This window comes from Rhodnius prolixus, unplaced genomic scaffold (assembly GCF_049639745.1).
Source record: "Rhodnius prolixus isolate KJV_2025 unplaced genomic scaffold, Rpr scaffold_10, whole genome shotgun sequence".
Classification (NCBI taxonomy): domain Eukaryota; kingdom Metazoa; phylum Arthropoda; class Insecta; order Hemiptera; family Reduviidae; genus Rhodnius; species Rhodnius prolixus.
The window spans coordinates 4,806,425-4,824,663 of NW_027411615.1; the positions used below are offsets into that span (position 1 = coordinate 4,806,425).

An 18,239-nucleotide genomic window follows, 5' to 3' on the forward strand; every position below is an offset into this window, starting at 1 on the left:
ACAGACACTTTTTAACCTCTCATCTTCAACCTGTGAACTGTGGTTTTTATAATTAGGTCGTCTTTTTGTATTAATTATGGCCATGGCCATACGATTCTTGTAGCACATTACAAAGTCTCATAACGTAATGAATCTCTAACAAAATACAGATACGGCTGAGAAAACCACACAGAACATGAGAAAAGAATATGAATACACCAGCATGTTGCATGTTCTTTACTGGTTTAAAGTTTTCTTTTTTAAGATTTCACTTATTTACGCATTATTTGGTAAATTATTAGAATCACATTTTCATCAATTATCTTATTTAATTGTAATTATTTCTCAGCACGAATGAAATAAGAATAATTCCGTGTTTTCGACTTAAATACGCAGGCCCCCTCCACCTAAAATACAACTCCAATTTTACATTTCTAAAATATTACACATACACTAAACTGATTCCCTCAAACAAATACTAGGTTTCATTAATATTATTTAATTATTTTTTCAAAAAATGTTTTACGATTCATTAACACTGAATAAAACATATGTTCACACTATATAACCTTCCTCGCTCAGTCAGCACGTGCTAGTGAAGTCGTGTTCACTACATCAAACTTGTTTTAATCTACCTCTGATGATGGATAAAGCCCCGAAACAAGTCAGGGACACAATACACATGCGCACTGCCACGGATAATATCAACGATGTTATTTATTACTTGACAGTTTTATTGGTACCACATAAATGAAACCTACTTGGATATCGTGGGTTTGGAACTTAGATACCATGAAAGGTTTAGGTTTTGGCCCTACAAAGTTCAACAGAGAATGAGTAAGTAGGTTCCTGTATAAGTTAAGTAAATGGTTAATTTAATATTATATAAAGTAAAGAATGATAATAAATCTAATCTTTTGTTCAGTTCTTCTCGTTTTAGTCAGTATCCGTTCAGATGTATCATTTATTCTATATTCTCTATTCAGATAAATCAAAGTTAATGTTAACTCTCTTAAAAGTAACATTCTTTCCAAAATTTCCAGCGATAGATAACTTTGCTGAACCCTATTACAATGAAAGTTGTAAAGGTTTTGGCGAGTGGTGATCGACCAAATTAACTTTAACTCTGATATACTTTTTTTCAAGTCATTCTGTACTTAAAAATATAAACAAATAAGAGCATGAATATACCATAATCATGAGCATGTTGCATGTTCTTTACTGCTTTAAAGTCTTCTTTTTTAAGATTTCACTTATTTACGCATTATTTGGTGAATTATTAGAATCACATATTCATCAAAATCTGATTTAACTGTAATTGTTTCCCAGTACAAATGTATTATTCCGTGTTTTCTACTTAAATACGCGCACCATCAGTACGCAACTCCAACTTTACAATCCTAAAACATTACACATGCCCCAAACGTACTGTAGCCCTGTTTTTTTATTTAATATTATATAAATGTGCTGAATATTATTTTGTAATACAGTATTATATCTTAGCTCTTTTGGCAAGTAGTGTTTTATTCCGTTATTTAATATTTTTTAAAGTCTATATTTCAGTTATATTTATAAGTTTATTTCAATTTATTACTAGATTTGGTATCTCTCAGTAGTTTGGCTTTTTATTTTCGGATTTTTATAATTTTTTAATAGTACTGGTAGTTATTTCTGTTTATTGAAATATTTTCAAACGTAAACTCCTTGCAAAAAAATACATTACTATTATTATTATTATTATTATTTCATTATTTTTACGAAAAATGTTTTACGGTTCAGTAACATTTTTTATAACACTTGTACGCACTATGTAACCTTCCTCATTCAGTCAGTGAATGTAAGTCCATCTTTGATGATGTGCTACGAAGACGCGTGTTTGATAAAATCAAAAAGTATAATCTATAATCTCCGGAAATGCAACTTTGCTAGAAAAACATATTTTTGCAATTTTTACTCTGAACTGGCTGTATTTTCTTTAAAGCGCATACTAATTGATTGCATAAATGCAATAATTCTGTTCATTCAATTTATTTTGGTATACGAAATCATATGACTTGCCAACAAACAGTTGTAAATTAAATGAAGAGGGTTAATAAATAAAATAGTAACCTCTTACAGAATCCCCAAAAATCCGGTTGGAAGATCATCTACGCACTTACACTCGGTTTATAACATATTTCTGTAAAATTAGTGCTGCACGAGACCGAGACGAGGCGAGACTTTATGCAGTCTCGATCTCGGTCTCGGTCGCTCAAGTCTCGGTCTCGGTCTCGGTTTTTTGAATTTTTGTTAAAGCGGTTTGCTATTAATAATCTTTTCAAAAAATGTTATTATTTTCTAATAATTATTTTAATTTATATATTTTATTTATTTATTTATTGTTTTACATCCATGTTCATACAATGAGTACATTATAGATGGAGAGTTGTGTTGTGCCTACCAAACATAAAACTTACTAATTAAATGAAAAGTTATATTAATTAGAAAAATAAAACAGAAATGAATAACTTTTTTTCCAAAAGAAATCTAGAATGAAATAAAATATAGAACTCCTATACAAGTAAACAATACAGAGTGACCAGACAGAAATAAACATATTAACATAAATTGAACTTCATAAGAACAGTGATATATTGACTTTGGAGTTTACAGTTGAAATCTAACGATTATTATTTTACTTCTCTGGCTAACTATTTTGAAGCGGCTATGATTTGTCAAATGCTTCTTCGATTACTAAATCAATTTAAAATAATAAAAATAAACTAATTTATTGAAAAATAGCCGGAAAATATTCCAAAAAATAAAAAATAAAAAATAAAATAGAAATAAATAAGGAACAAAAAGAAAATAGAGCTACGTCTGCAGTATAGATTTTCTTAATTTAAGGCAAGCATTTTAATTTATATATTGGTAATGAAATGTGTGTAAAAGAAGACAACTACTTACACTTCAGTGCATCATATGTTACTATTACTGTTATATATCTTTATATAATTTCAAAAAGATGTTAAAAACGCGCCAAATGAAAGACCCAAATAACATATCTGCCTGCTATAACAAGTCGATTCGTGAAATAAAAAATACACCTCCCAACAAACTTCCCGCTCCATTAGTTATGGCTGTTGGTGAAGATAAAGAATTTGATGATTCACCTTTTGACGACGACGACGACTGCATCAATATTTTTGCACCATTTGCTCAAAAATCAGCAAATATCACCGAAGCATGGAAGACAGAAATAATTAATTACACCAAATTAGACCAAGCACCAGTAGACGTTGACATTTTAGAATGGTGGAAAACACTTGAGAATTCCTTCAAAAATTTGTCTAGAATGGCGAAAGATATTTTTAGTATCTGTGCAACTTCAGTGCCATCGGAAAGATTATTTTCGCAAGCTGCGATGATAATGACCAATAGAAGATCTTCTCTAACTTCTGACTCAGTAAAAGCTCTTTTATGTATCAATGCTTGGGCAAAGTGTATCTTAAAAACAAAAATTTGTGGCAATATTTTTTAGGTGCATAGATAGTCTTTTTTTTCAAATTCACTAATTCCAAAATTCTAAAATATAATTTAAATAATATCTAAGTTCAAAGTATTAGATTATTAATAGTGAAATTTATGAAATTGAATGAATGAGTGATATGAATAGTGAAATTTAGTGAATTTATGTAAAAATTAGGTAATTCGAAGGGGGCCGCCACGGTAGCCGAGCGGTGCGAGACCTGCGAAGCTAATGTGTATTGTGGTACTGCGTTCGATTCCCGGTCTTAGGCCTTGGATTTTATTTAATGGTTAATATGAGAAATTTACAGTAAAGTATGTTTGCTAGTCGCCTCCGTCCGCGACACCTAATTGGTAGTTGGACGTAAAGCCCCGACTGAAAAAATAGGCGATTACTTTACTTTGCTTACTTTACTTATGTAATTCGAAGTCAAATAGATGTATTAATATTGAACATATATAATAAAATCGTATCTTTTAATAATTAATTCAATACCCGTAATGATTATTTATTAATAAAGAACACAATTTTATAATTTTGTAGCTAAAAATTAATATTTGAAAAACCGAGACGAGATCGAGATTTCTCGACGAGATATATATCATGTCTCGATCTCGGTCTCGGTTGCTCAAGTCTCGTCTCGGTCTCGGTCTCGATATCTCGAGATTTGTCTCGTTTCTCGTGCAGCACTATGTAAAATAAACTAGAATTTTAGTAATTTAATCCAATTCACTACTTGTGAATTGTTTACGGTGATGACTAAATGCTATTTGTAGAGGGTGTGTTCTTTTTGTCAATCGTGTGTAAGTCTGGAGCAGAAGTTTTTACCCAGACCAACATGGAGAAAAGCCCATTATCTGGCTCCAATTGCACGAGCTCCGTATGTTGTCCATGAAATAAGGGTCACATTCAGATGAAATGAGCTATATAAAAGGGTCTGACTCAATTGTCCTGTTTATGTCCTTCCCAGCGTTTCTATTCATCCTCCTGCAAATTGTTGCCATTTATTCTTCTTTTTTCCCCCTGTATTGGGCGTTAGACTGGACTTGACACCCCCCCCTCCAAAGTTTAGTATTATTTGATAGCCTTGCGAGTAAAAATCTCTGGGAACAATTTCATGATATATTCAAACTACTGCATCGGAAAACACATCTCTGCAGCTTCTCCTTTTCTTTTTACTTACCATCGGTGGAAGTGTAAAAGTGTTTCATAAATTTAATTGCACCATTGTTCTGAAAGGTTTTTACTCGCTCAGAGATGCATTGTGTTTTCTAATTTCCCATCTTCGGTTGGACCAATCTTCTTCAATTTGGGAATGTTAAGAATGATTTTCCTTCTCTTCATCTTTCTTTGATGTAACAACCCTTGAAAAGCTTCCCGCCTCCACCTTCTTGATCTCAACATCCTGGAGATCTTGTTCATTTTGTAAGCAGCCTTTTTTGATACCCTGTTCTGTTCTTCATTCTGACCCAAACACCTCAATCTTCTACGTTTTTTTTTACCACTCTTTATTTCATTTTTAATATCTTCTTTTTTTAGAACCTTTTTCTTGATCTTTCTTGCTTGTTTAGAGGATGAAGAATTTTATGCTAAAAATGAAATGTCATATGTGTGCATCATATCTGATTTGTCTCTTTTTAATAATAACTCGAGAGTATTTCACTATTATTGAAGCCCTGAAAATAAGATCGTTTATTCTTAATGAATACAGTCGACTCTCGATAATTCGAATTTTTCGATAATTCGAACTCTACAGCTGCTAACTTCGGTAAATCGAAAAAAATTCAGTGTATTTCGATTCGCTCGATAATTCAAAATCCTTTTCTTAGCAACAGGGGGAGAGAAGGCTCTATAATTCGAACGAGGCCGCTTCCCCTCTTTATAATTCGAATTTTCCCTAGTAATGTTTACTTCTCATTTTCCGCTTATTGTTCATTTCGTGCGTAATGTTTCCTCCTGTTTAACTTTCCAATTCTCTTTCTTAGTTTGTCACGATGGGAAGTACGTCTCCCTTACTGTGTCTCACAAAAAAAAATTATCGCGGCCGTGAAAAAAATCGCCAAACTTTCAATATTCCACCATCAACGCTTTCTACAATTCTAAGTCACTTGACTAAGTCAAGCCAGATTGAAACAAAAACCTGTCCTTCATTTTTTAATTAGGCACATATGTATATTACTATTTATTGAAATGTTAATACATATGTAATTTTTTTGTTCTTTTTTGTCGTTTTCATTATTTTTACTTTTTTACTTGAGGCTATATATGTCTAAAACTTAGGTAAGCTCATACGTATTTTCAATATACGTAAGTACATACATATATACATAATAAAAACTCTTAATAATTCGAATTTTTTTTCCCCTTCTTGATAATTCAAACCCCTTGATAATTCGAAATCTCGATAATTCGAATTTTTCTTGTAGTCCCTTGGATTTCGATTTATCGAGAGTCGACTGTAGTAGCTCTACATTATGCTTTGTTTCTATTCTCTTAGAGTCGATTTATTTTCATAAAGAAACAATAATTAAGAGCATAATTAATTTAATTTATATTGAATAAAAATTAATAAAAGAAAAGTTTTGAGTTTATTTAAATTATTCATCATTGTTTCTTAAAATTAGAAAACACTATTAGGTTATTTCTTATTATTATTATTATTGTTTTAATATTATTTTCTATTTATTATTATTATTATTATTATTTTTCTTTGATACTGGAATCAGAACTGTTATTTTGGTTATTACGTCAGTTGCAAATTTATTTTAGTTTATGTATTTTATTTACTTTTTAGTATTTAGCACAGAACCCCTGTAATGTGTTAATACACAAAATACAGAATTTTTCTAATTCTATTCTATAATAACTCGTGAGTTACTAAATCGAAATACTACACATTATTAACTAAACGAAGTTTAGATAATATTGGAAGGGCCTTAACATTAGGTGTTTTTTGGTTCGGCTAACTTGATAAATTATTTCTAAAGCTTAGTGTGACCAAGACAACATGCTTCAAAGCGATTAACACTGCTCCATTTAAACTGAATTGCTCATCAAAGGCTGCCTAGCCTAGTAATAGTTTAACAGGGCAGTATTAGCAGTAGGATCAATGTTAAGTTTGGACGTTTGCCTGCATGACATTTACATACTCCTTAACAAAAACTTACACTTTAAAATGTTAAGTATAAGGGTTGATTAAACGCCAAAAGGTACACAAATCAGCGAGTACCCAACATTTCATTAATACTTCATTAATATTTAAGTAATTCTACTGCATTAATTTTCATTAATAAGTTATTTTTTAGAATTTATTAGATATCACAGACCCTTATGCTGGCCATTTTCGTCTACAAAATATATGTTCAAGTAGCACTGTAGATTGACTGTAATATCTAGTTATCTATAATAATCAAACTATTAATTACAGGTTAAAAAGAAAAACGTTATAAAAAATAAAATAAAAATATGAGGCTAAAAAATTCAAAACCTTGTTTAAAAAAATGCTTATACCAACTTACATCAATGATTTTGTTTATTTTATTTATTTATTTTTATTTCTTAAATAAAAATCGTTGGTTTAAGTTCATTCTTCGATTAAAGTAATTGTTATTTTATGTAGTAGTCAAACGTTTGTAATAATAAGTAATAATTATCTGGCTTTATTACAAATAATATAGTTTTCTTCAATTACACTCTCAATCTAGGTATTCATCCCACAATGTTGTATATACGTAATATAAAGTAAATAAGATATGCATATATTTAGGACAGCTAATTATTCCAGTATTTTACTATAAGTAAAATTAGGGGGACTAAATTAAATTACAATAGAGAAATGAATAATTATTGTTTAATAATCTACTTGTTATTAACTGTGTGTTAATTGTGCTCACGAATATTTCGGTAAGGCGAATTCAAGACAGTAGCCTACTCTAACTTTATCTTTACTTTAACATGCATGTACGTATATGTGATTTATCATAATTATAACAAAAAAATAATATAAATGAAGTGGCCAGCATAAGGGTCTGTGATATCTAATAAATTCTAAAAAATAACTTATTAATGAAAATTAATGCAGTAGAATTACTTAAATATTAATGAAGTATTAATGAAATGTTGGGTACTCGCTGATTTGTGTACCTTTTGGCGTTTAATCAACCCTTATACTTAACATTTTAAACTGTAAGTTTTTGTTAAGGAGATTTTTGTACCTTTTGGATAGATTTTCCTTTTTGTCTATTTTACAAAGTTACATATCGTCGCCTAAGAAGTGATACCTCGTAACTAGAAAATATCAACTTTACAGGAGAAGGAAAAAACAGGATATAAAATTCATTTTAAGGCATACAGTAATTCTTCTTTCAATATTAACTATTAGTGTGACTGTCGTCTTGAAAGTGCATGATTGAAGAGAAATTAAGTTTCTGTTAATAACAAAATACATATACGAGGTCTCACTTTTTCCGTTTTCAAAATCTTATTTAGTTACAAGGTAGCACTTCAAGGAATTGAGTTAAATAAGACGTGTTAATAATAATAATTGTTAGAGGAGGATATTGCAAAAAACATCAAACCAGATGCTAAAATATTTATTATAATTTAAGAAATGAAATAATACAATAAACACAGCCTCATTGTCTTCTCTCAGTCTCATAATTAAAAGTAATAATTTTAGAAGATAAATTGATGATTTTTTTTTGCTGCCAATTTTCCCCCTGAACTTTTGGGCACTTGTTTTCCAACTGGTGCATCATGAGGTAGATTGTCATAAAACATATGGCAATCGGTTGGTATCACAGTCTTAAGTTCCTGCAAATGCTTCCACTTCTGGTACGATATCTTCAGGGGAGCTTTATGTGCTTGGGAGAAGTCACTCAGTTTTGGTATTACCTCTAAAGATTTTCTACCTTTCTTCAAGTCGAGGAAAGCTCCATCAAAGTCCACCTTTACCTGAATCATCCCATCTGGAGTGTATTTAATCACCTTAATATCATTTACACAATAATTAGAGGAAGTTACAGGGCGAATGGACTTATAAACAATAGGCTGAGAATAGTCTTTTGTGAAGTTGAAGCTCAGCTGTTTTACCTCATATGGAGAGTTTCTTGCAGAGGCTGTGTATCTCAAATAGTCACTGGGTAGGTAGATAGGATTGTGTTTTAGCTTTCTCTCTATGGTGGCATGGACAGAATCCACTTCCATTTGAGTGTGTCCCTTGTGTAGGCATTTTTGATACACAACAGCTTTTCTTTCCACACTGTAACTTAAAAGGGCATTTGACAGCACTGCATTCCTATTTTGATACCCACAACCATCACTCCAAATGATGATGTGGAGTTCAGAATTGCAGTTGGTTGTTATTAAATAGTCAATGATACAACTTGCAAATGTATTAGCTGTCAAATTCGATTCTGTCTCTGAAAACCAATAACATCTACAGTGCTTATTGTTGATGTTAAATACAGTGAAGTTGTGGAGACATAACTTTGTTTTGTAATACAGAGCTGAGGCATTTAACATGGGACAAACTTTAACTGCCTGCAAGTCTTGGGTCAACACAATACAGTTTCCTTTGTTACCCTCATCTTTATCATGTTGTTTTTCAGCTCGTGCTGCCTCTTTGTTTTTTATGTGTGCTCTGTATTCGTCTTCACTCACATTTTTTGACTCATAACCTAAACAAGTGTCACACATATCTTTTTTTGGGGTTTGGAAAGCAATGTTTTTTTCTCTGATTGCCTCATCAAATGAATACCGACTCAAAGGCTTCATGTTAGGATTATCTCCTCTTTCACTGGAAAATTTATTCCACTTTGTACAGTACACCTTATAGAGATCATTCATGGAATTGCCGAAAGTTGGTTCCAAATAATGTTTTGATGATGATCTACAATAATGAGATGGAAGTTTTGGCAGCTCATCCAACATAGTATTTAGGAATGCCTTTTTTTCATTCTGGTTCTCACGGCAGCTTCTTTTTTTTCTCTCGTCATTCTTTACTTTTTGTGCAGTACATATCCCATTTTTTTCGTTGCTTCTTCGACCCAGTGATGAACTGACCATTCGCGTAAACCAAAAGTTGAGAGAAACAACATTTCACCAGCTATTACTTGTTCTCACAGCCAGCTCAATCTTGTACTTACAAGTTCACACAAGCAAAGTAATTTACTTTCTAGATACCAGGTGTCACTTAAAGCCACTTTTAGACGACTTTCATTCAATCTACAGTTACAAGTTCTCACCAGCAGATGCAGCGATTTTTTTTCAACATTTATATATAAAAATGTAATTTTCGTTGAAATTGTAGTTACGAGGTATCACTTCTTAGGCGACGATATCTGCTTTACAGATTTTTTTAAAATTTGGAATAAGCAATTCTATCATTATAACCTGATAAGGTGTTAACTACCACTGGAGAGATCTTTTTAAAAAATGATTGTAGTTGCGGCTCCCAAACCATCCTCAATAACAATTTTTTCGAGAAAGCGTTTTGAATAACATAGGAAGGTATTTGTACGTAAATAGCAAAATTAAACTGCGATTTCAGTACTTCCTTTTAAGAGGAGTAAGAAAAATAAACTAGGATTGCAGTACTTCTCCCTAAAAGGCAAAGAGGCAAAGATTTTTTAATCGAACAATTCATTGATTTAAATCGGTTCACTCATTGATAATTTAAACGATTGCAGTACTTCCTCTTAGTAGGAGCAAGAGAATCAGCAACGTAGAGGAGCTTTAACCACTTATTCGAGCTGAATTTTATCAAAATCGGACTAAGCGTTATAGAAATATTGGTAATAATAGTTTTAGAAAGGGCCTTATTTGGGTGGGGCAAACTCCCCTCCTTATGAGGCACGGTGCCGAGACTTTTAAAGTGCAAATCTGTATAAAATTTCGATTCGAATGACACTTCATTCATAAAAATCGGTTCACGTGTCGATAATTTGAAACGATTGCTACACTTCCCCTTAACAAGTGTAAGAGCTGATCGCCGCTTTAATGTTACGTAGGGGAGCCCTAACCCTATCATCCTACCAAATTTTATCAAAATCGGACCAAGATTTACAGAGTAATTAGTAATAATAATTTTGGAGGGGGCCTTACATAAAGGGGGCTAACTCCCCTCCCATTCGATGTACAGCGTCGAGACCCCCAAAAGGCACATCTACATAAAATTCCGAATCGAATGACACCTCATTCATGAAAATCGGTTCACGCGTTTAGGCGCTACGTTGTTTACAAAAAAGGTAACAAGAAGAAGAACAACAACAACAAGAACAAGAACAAGAACATTTTTTGAAAAAGCCGTTTTTGCTCATTTTCGGCAACTTTTTTCTCGAAACCTATTAGATGTGGGTGGTTGCAAAAAAATTACAGTTATAAAGGAGGGTTTGTCCTACAATTTAAAGAAAATTTGGGAATTTTATCTTTTATAGAAAAAGAGAAAAAAATTGTCAAAGTTGGGTGTTTTTCAACGTTACGCTTTTTCGTGTAGTTTTTGATGGTCAACCCTTATACAACTGTCCTACCGGACAGTTTTAATTCTTTTCTAATTGTTTATTGTGAATATTAGAGGTCTCTTTTAATCAGCAAATTTTTTTTGGGGCCAGTATTACAAAATTGGGATTTAAAATAATATTTCAAGAAAAGAAATAAGAAGAAAAAAATATGTTATACTGGAATTGATTCATGAAAATAGGTCCGAACAATCCAAGAAATCGAGTTACTATTTACTCCTGAGTTACCTTCTGGGCAAGTAGGCCTCAAGCTCTTTTACTCAAGAGTTACCAATTCGAAATGCTATCATTATTATAATTTTAGAAGGACTTGACATAAGGTGCTTCTGGTTTGGTTATGTAAATAAGGTAAATAAGTGAGGTAATGTTTATGTAAATATTAATCGAACTGCTGACTTGTAACACTCATCGCGAGGTTTCAATTTCCAGCTAGTAAGTGTCGCCTTCACTAAATATGATTTGATTGTTTAATTTATTGAATGATCCTCGTAATAAATAATATCAGAATTCCTACATCTTACAATGTATCAGTTCAATACAAATCATACAAAAATTATTGAAAATGTTATTAGATCTGCAGTCGATTGTATCCATCTTAGCACGCAGTTTCCCCAGTTTCTGGATCGATTTCGATTGTTTATCGATCATTAGCGTTTTTTTGATTCACCAGTTCGGTGAAGAGAATTTGATAACTATGGTTTACTACGTACCATACAATAAGTACTCTTGCCTTGCTTGATTGGCGGTTAATCAAATCAAGAATAAAGACATCGGCCTGCGAACAAAAACTTGAAGAGCTTGGTGCGAGAAGGAGTAATCTACATCTTTTTCAGAAAATGTGTTTAGTGGCGCCCCCTATTGTATGTTCAATTCTACATCTTTTGGTGCATAAACGAGTCTTTATGCAGACTCGTTTATTATTACTTATTCTCTAATCTAGGTTAGATTTGGAGCAAAAATGAGTTTTCTACTGCAGATAACTTTCTTTTGCTCCAAATCAATTTTTATATTAGGTTTATTTAATGTTTAATATTAGGTAGATATTATTATTTTTCTTTTTGACAGGCATAATAATATATCTAACATTCGCTTCGACAAGACACAAAATGCCACTTAAAAGCTCAAAAACAAGAAATCTGTTGACTAAAGTACTTAATATGTACTCCAAGTTTTACTGAAAATTATGATCTTGGTGCAAAAAAGAGTTAGCTGCAAAATAACTTTTGCTTATAGCAAGCTTAAAAAATGCCCTAGAAAGTTCAAATTGAGCCCCAAATGAATCCCATTACAATATATTAACTAATCCTTACAGCAGGCACAACATAAGGAATACATCTTAAAGCATATTTAGCTTTTTGTCCCTACTAAAAATTAAAAAAAAAACTGTAGATAACTCCTTTTTGCACCAAGCTCTTCAATTGCCAGTTTTCAGTCGTGATACATTTATTCTGCCGAGCTTTCCACCTAGGGACTAGGTCATCTTCAGGGCTAGTTTACAAAGTAATATTTTTACATTACAGGGTTGGTGTGTCTTCTGTCTTGTCTATTCATGCACTGAGTGTGACTCAGTCATGATGACCTAGTCCGTAGGTCGAAAGCTCGGCAGAATAAATGTATCACGACTGAAATGGCAATTATGTTTTCATCCAATTGAAACTATGAATCAATCACCAAAAATAATGAACAACTATTTTTATTTAATTATATGATTATAGAGAAAAACCAAAATTTTGAATTTAACCAATATCATTAAAACTATAAACAATGAGTCGAAATGAAAATTTATGAAAATCGTTTGCAAAGATGCTCGCGTGTGGAACCACAACAAATACAAATACAGAAATAAATTTTACAAAGTAATTTCCTGGTTGAAGTGATTTAGTTTTATGATTTGTCTTTAATATAGATGATCAAAAAAAGATTCTAATAAAAGTTTCTGTACAAATCTAAAATTGTTTAAACAAAATATTAACTTTATGCTCTTTTCTAAAGAATATACTAAACTTAAATATAACATTTGGAAATTTATTGTTTAAAATGTTATAGCAGATTGTTTGATAAAGAGAAATAGAGAAGCGAAGTCTTTTTAGAAACATGAATAGTACTTTATTGTTCACCTAATGATGCTAGAACACGCTAACGCCAGATAATGTGGGCATTTAATTTTTGCTATTTTCTAGCCAGACACAGTTGAATAGAAGTTATATTCTACTCGTAACTAGTTCAGTATAGACAGACAGACATATGTGGAATTTTGTTCAATTTATTTCCATTAAACTTTTGTTTCTTCGTATTATGGGTGGGTACTGGGTACAATAAATGAGTAAAAGAGAAGTTGAATTTCAGTTTTATTTCCATTAAACTTTTGTTTCTTCGTATTATGGGTTGGTACAATAAATGAGTAAAAGAGAAGTTGAATTTCAGTTTTATTTCCATTAAACTTTTGTTTCTTCGTATTATGGGTTGGTACAATAAATGAGTAAAAGAGAAGTTGAATTTCAGTTTTATTTCCATTAAACTTTTGTTTCTTCGTATTATGGGTTGGTACAATAAATGAGTAAAAGAGAAGTTGAATTTCAGTTTTATTTCCATTAAACTTTTGTTTCTTCGTATTATGGGTTGGTACAATAAATGAGTAAAAGAGAAGTTGAATTTCAGTTTTATTTCCATTAAACTTTTGTTTCTTCGTATTATGGGTTGGTACAATAAATGAGTAAAAGAGAAGTTGAATTTCAGTTTTATTTCCATTAAACTTTTGTTTCTTCGTATTATGGGTTGGTACAATAAATGAGTAAAAGAGAAGTTGAATTTCAGTTTTATTTCCATTAAACTTTTGTTTCTTCGTATTATGGGTTGGTACAATAAATGAGTAAAAGAGAAGTTGAATTTCAGTTTTATTTCCATTAAACTTTTGTTTCTTTGTATTATGGGTTGGTACAATAAATGAGTAAAAGAGAAGTTGAATTTCAGTTTTATTTCCATTAAACTTTTGTTTCTTTGTATTATGGGTTGGTACAATAAATGAGTAAAAGAGAAGTTGAATTTCAGTTTTATTTCCATTAAACTTTTGTTTCTTTGTATTATGGGTTGGTACAATAAATGAGTAAAAGAGAAGTTGAATTTCAGTTTTATTTCCATTAAACTTTTGTTTCTTTGTATTATGGGTTGGTACAATAAATGAGTAAAAGAGAAGTTGAATTTCAGTTTTATTTCCATTAAACTTTTGTTTCTTTGTATTATGGGTTGGTACAATAAATGAGTAAAAGAGAAGTTGAATTTCAGTTTTATTTCCATTAAACTTTTGTTTCTTTGTATTATGGGTTGGTACAATAAATGAGTAAAAGAGAAGTTGAATTTCAGTTTTATTTCCATTAAACTTTTGTTTCTTCGTATTATGGGTTGGTACAATAAATGAGTAAAAGAGAAGTTGAATTTCAGTTTTATTTCCATTAAACTTTTGTTTCTTCGTATTATGGGTTGGTACAATAAATGAGTAAAAGAGAAGTTGAATTTCAGTTTTATTTCCATTAAACTTTTGTTTCTTCGTATTATGGGTTGGTACAATAAATGAGTAAAAGAGAAGTTGAATTTCAATTTATTTCCATTAAACTTTTGTTTCTTCGTATTATGGGTTGGTACAATAAATGAGTAAAAGAGAAGTTGAATTTCAATTTATTTTATTTATTTATTTATTTATTTATTTATTTATCTATTTTTTAAGAGGAAGAAAGAATTATGCCAATTTCAGTTACTTTTTTTAAAATTTTTTCCAAACTTTTCGATCTAGTGGCTTTTGCTATTGACAAGTACAATATGTAAGGTGCCTTCTGTTTCTATCTGCTTATTTATTCAATTGTGCTTATTTTTGTTTATTAATTATTTTGAAGAGGATGAAAGTAAATGCCAGTTTTCAGTCGTGTTACATTTATTCTGCCGAGCTTTCGACCTAGGGACTAGGTCATCTTCAGGGCTAGCTTACAAAGTAATATTTTACATTACAGGGTTGGTGAGTTTTCTGTCTTGTCTGTGAAGATGACCTAGTCCCTAGGTCGAAAGCTCGGCAGAATACGTAAATGTATCACGACTGAAAACTGGTTTTCATCCTATTGAATCTATGAATCAGTCACCAAAAAATAATGAACAGCTATTAATTATTTTGGCAATACAGCTTTGCTCTTTAAGCTACCGATATAAGATATTATTTCACAGTGTTTATGCGTGCTGTAATTTCGCTTATCGTATCAAATAGCATTGTGACAAAAGATAAAAAAATGTATAAATATACTGCTGTTATGGGCTTTTAATCGCTACTTTCTGACAATAAGTTAATTTGAACTGATTCTGATTCTTTTAACCTGGTTAAGCTCCTAAATGAACAAAATCTGATATAATTTAGTTAACTCTAAATCCGAATGAAATAAATTGTGGATTTGATGTAATGGTTTTAGCGTGGAATAGTTTGAATTATAGATCCAACAATTCGAGTCCCCACTTACTAATCAGGTGCGACAGACCTCAGACTAGGATCTGCAGCTTCTCAATAGGTTTTTTTTACCACTTTTACGTTCTTATACCAGTCCAGCGAAAGTCTTTCTCCAACTAGGCCGAGGCTGTTCCCGCATCTACTCGAGCCTGCTGATTTTCCATACAAAAGAACGTCTATTCTGAGACAAACTCCTAAGTAACTATATCTGGCTCACTAGATAGCTGCTTTAATTCCAGTTCAAGTCCTGCGTATTGTAGAAATGTTCCAAACTCTCGTAGCATCCATATTGTTAATCCTCCGTAGGATTAAATATTTCCAGAGATTCCTACTGGATACCCATTCTTGTAGATGATCCATTCCGATCATTACTAATCGCTTCCTCCATCCCAGGAATTCCAAAGGGGATCCCTTTCTGGATTCTCTTATACGATTTTAGTGAAGACAATTGACGAAGAAGTACAACTATGTTTTCTTCTGATAAAACGCTGTTCTAAGGTCTCTCATATACCCCATTTCTTTCACATCTATTCTTATAGTTCTTTTATCTTTGGTTTCTACAAAACCATTGGCTCCTTAAATTTTTACAACCTTCGAGGCCACAATGTTTTTTGGTAACTTGGTTGTTAGAACCATTTAAGTTGGAATCTTTTAGGAATGAAAGTGATTTCTATTGATTTATCTATTTTTTTTAAATTAACCATCCTCTGGGACAAAAATAAAGATGTGGACATATCATCATTCGGTGATGCTATAAATCATTTAAAATTTTACAAATATGACCTTGACATTTCCGACCAAATATTTTACAACCATTTAACCTTTTTAGTTTAAATGATAGAAATATTAACCGTATTCATTTAGGACAAACTAGATTTAATATTTTTTTAAGAATTTTGTTCAATTAATGATTACTGGTTTTATAAATATAGATTAGGTCCGTAGTTATGTCAGTTCTTTGCACGCATGTGTGTTGTATCATTGAAAGGTTTTGGATTTTCATTACCATCATCAAAGGTAGGTAAATCAGTTTGGTGTAGAGGTTTGTTCTTCACTTATGATTGCTGACACAATCAGCACACTGTAGTGCGATAAACAAATATAAGTCAAGTCGATTTCACTACACCAAAATAATTAGTCTACCTCTGATTATGGATGTAAGCTCGAAACAAAAAAAAAAAAAAAAATTGAACGTTACAAATTCAACTTATTCACAATACTTTAAAAGATTGCAGTTGATTTGGATGTGCTTGATGCGAGAAAAACATAAAGTTGGTTTATTAATTATATTAATTTACCGTATGAATACTTTGTATTTTCAATTTTAAACTTTCTCATATTTTGTAAGAGAAAATATTCACGATTGTAACAAATTTCTACTTAATTATTTTCTCTTAAGAATTACAAAGTTTTGCGGTATCTATTGTATATGTACATACATATGTTGGCACTTTTATTGTTTATAACTGTAATTTGAAGCCTGTTTATTACTTCTTGTTTCACATTCTGTAAATTACTTTGCTGTCTCACTTTTCAAATGAGTTTAAATTCTAATTAATATTTGTTAAACTCACTAATTAACCTTACTTGATATAATTAAACTTATGCTTTGTTCAAATAACGGAAACTAAAGATGAATTCTGTAAATGTAAAATTAATATAGCCATGGTATAAACGGACTGGATTGTACGTCCATAGTTTGTCTGTAAAGTGTAGCCAGGATCTGATTGGTTATCTAGTTTTTGGGTTTAAACTAGTCTTACCATTGGAAATGATTTAAAAATAAACAAAATTACCATAAATTAGGGTAGGCTCGTTTATTTTTCAGGTTAATTAGATGTTACAGGTAACAGAACACATTCTAGCGTGAGTTTTAGAAAGGATAAGTGGTGCAACCATTGTAAATAAATGGCTAGATTAGATTACAAGTTTAAGGGGATAACCAGAAAGCCTTGGCCATTTGCGACCCCGGAAGGGTCTATAGGTGGCGCCTGCCAGTTCCTCTTCTAGACCTGATTATTTAAATAGACTGAAGAAGTCTGATGCAGGAGGGTCCTAGGTATGAAGGCATCAGTTTTCCTCCTGCGAAAAGCCGATCTTATACTTTTCACACTGGACCCAAACTTGTGTTAGTGCTGTTTCCAGTTCTTGCTGGCCAATCTTTGCCAAGCCGCTTGCAATGAAGGTGTTAAGTGATTGAGTAATAATATCGAGAATTCTTAAACGCTTCACCAGTTGGGAAGCCTTCGGAATTAATCGCGAACGTTCAGGGCTTAATTCATTCTGCACAATTGAGCCTATTTGTTTGCTGAAACAATCTAATGAAAAGACTAATTGAAGCTACCAAATTGTGCTTTTTTGTTTCAAAAAAAATACTGGAGGCTCAGCCATGGAAGTTAGGCTACTGATCAGGATAAGGACTAGGATTTCAATGACGAGAAATTTTGAAAAAGTACAACTAACTTCAGCATACTAATTTTCATGAACTTACTAATTACTGGAATTGGTGTTCTTGTCGTTTAGTTGGACAAATTGCAAATGAAAATGATTTACATTAATTGCTATTGTTAGGCAATTACTCTCTCTCTCTCTCTCTCTCTCTCTCTCTCTCTCTCTTTCGATTGATTGTTAGTTTGTAGGGTTTAAATCAACTAAGTGGGAGACAGTACATCGTTACACACACTGAGCGCGTCGCTGTCTCTGTTGGTTATGTTTTAATGGCTTTGGTCAGTACATTGGTAATTATTTTAGT

At 31.7% G+C, this 18,239-nt stretch overlaps 1 protein-coding gene across 5 annotated transcripts in view; it reads left to right on the top strand.

The window, feature by feature from the left end:
* The window catches only part of LOC141456792 (furin-like protease 1), a 749,499-nt gene that overhangs the window by 381,115 nt on the left and 350,145 nt on the right, over positions 1 to 18,239 (top strand). The window lies entirely within an intron of this gene.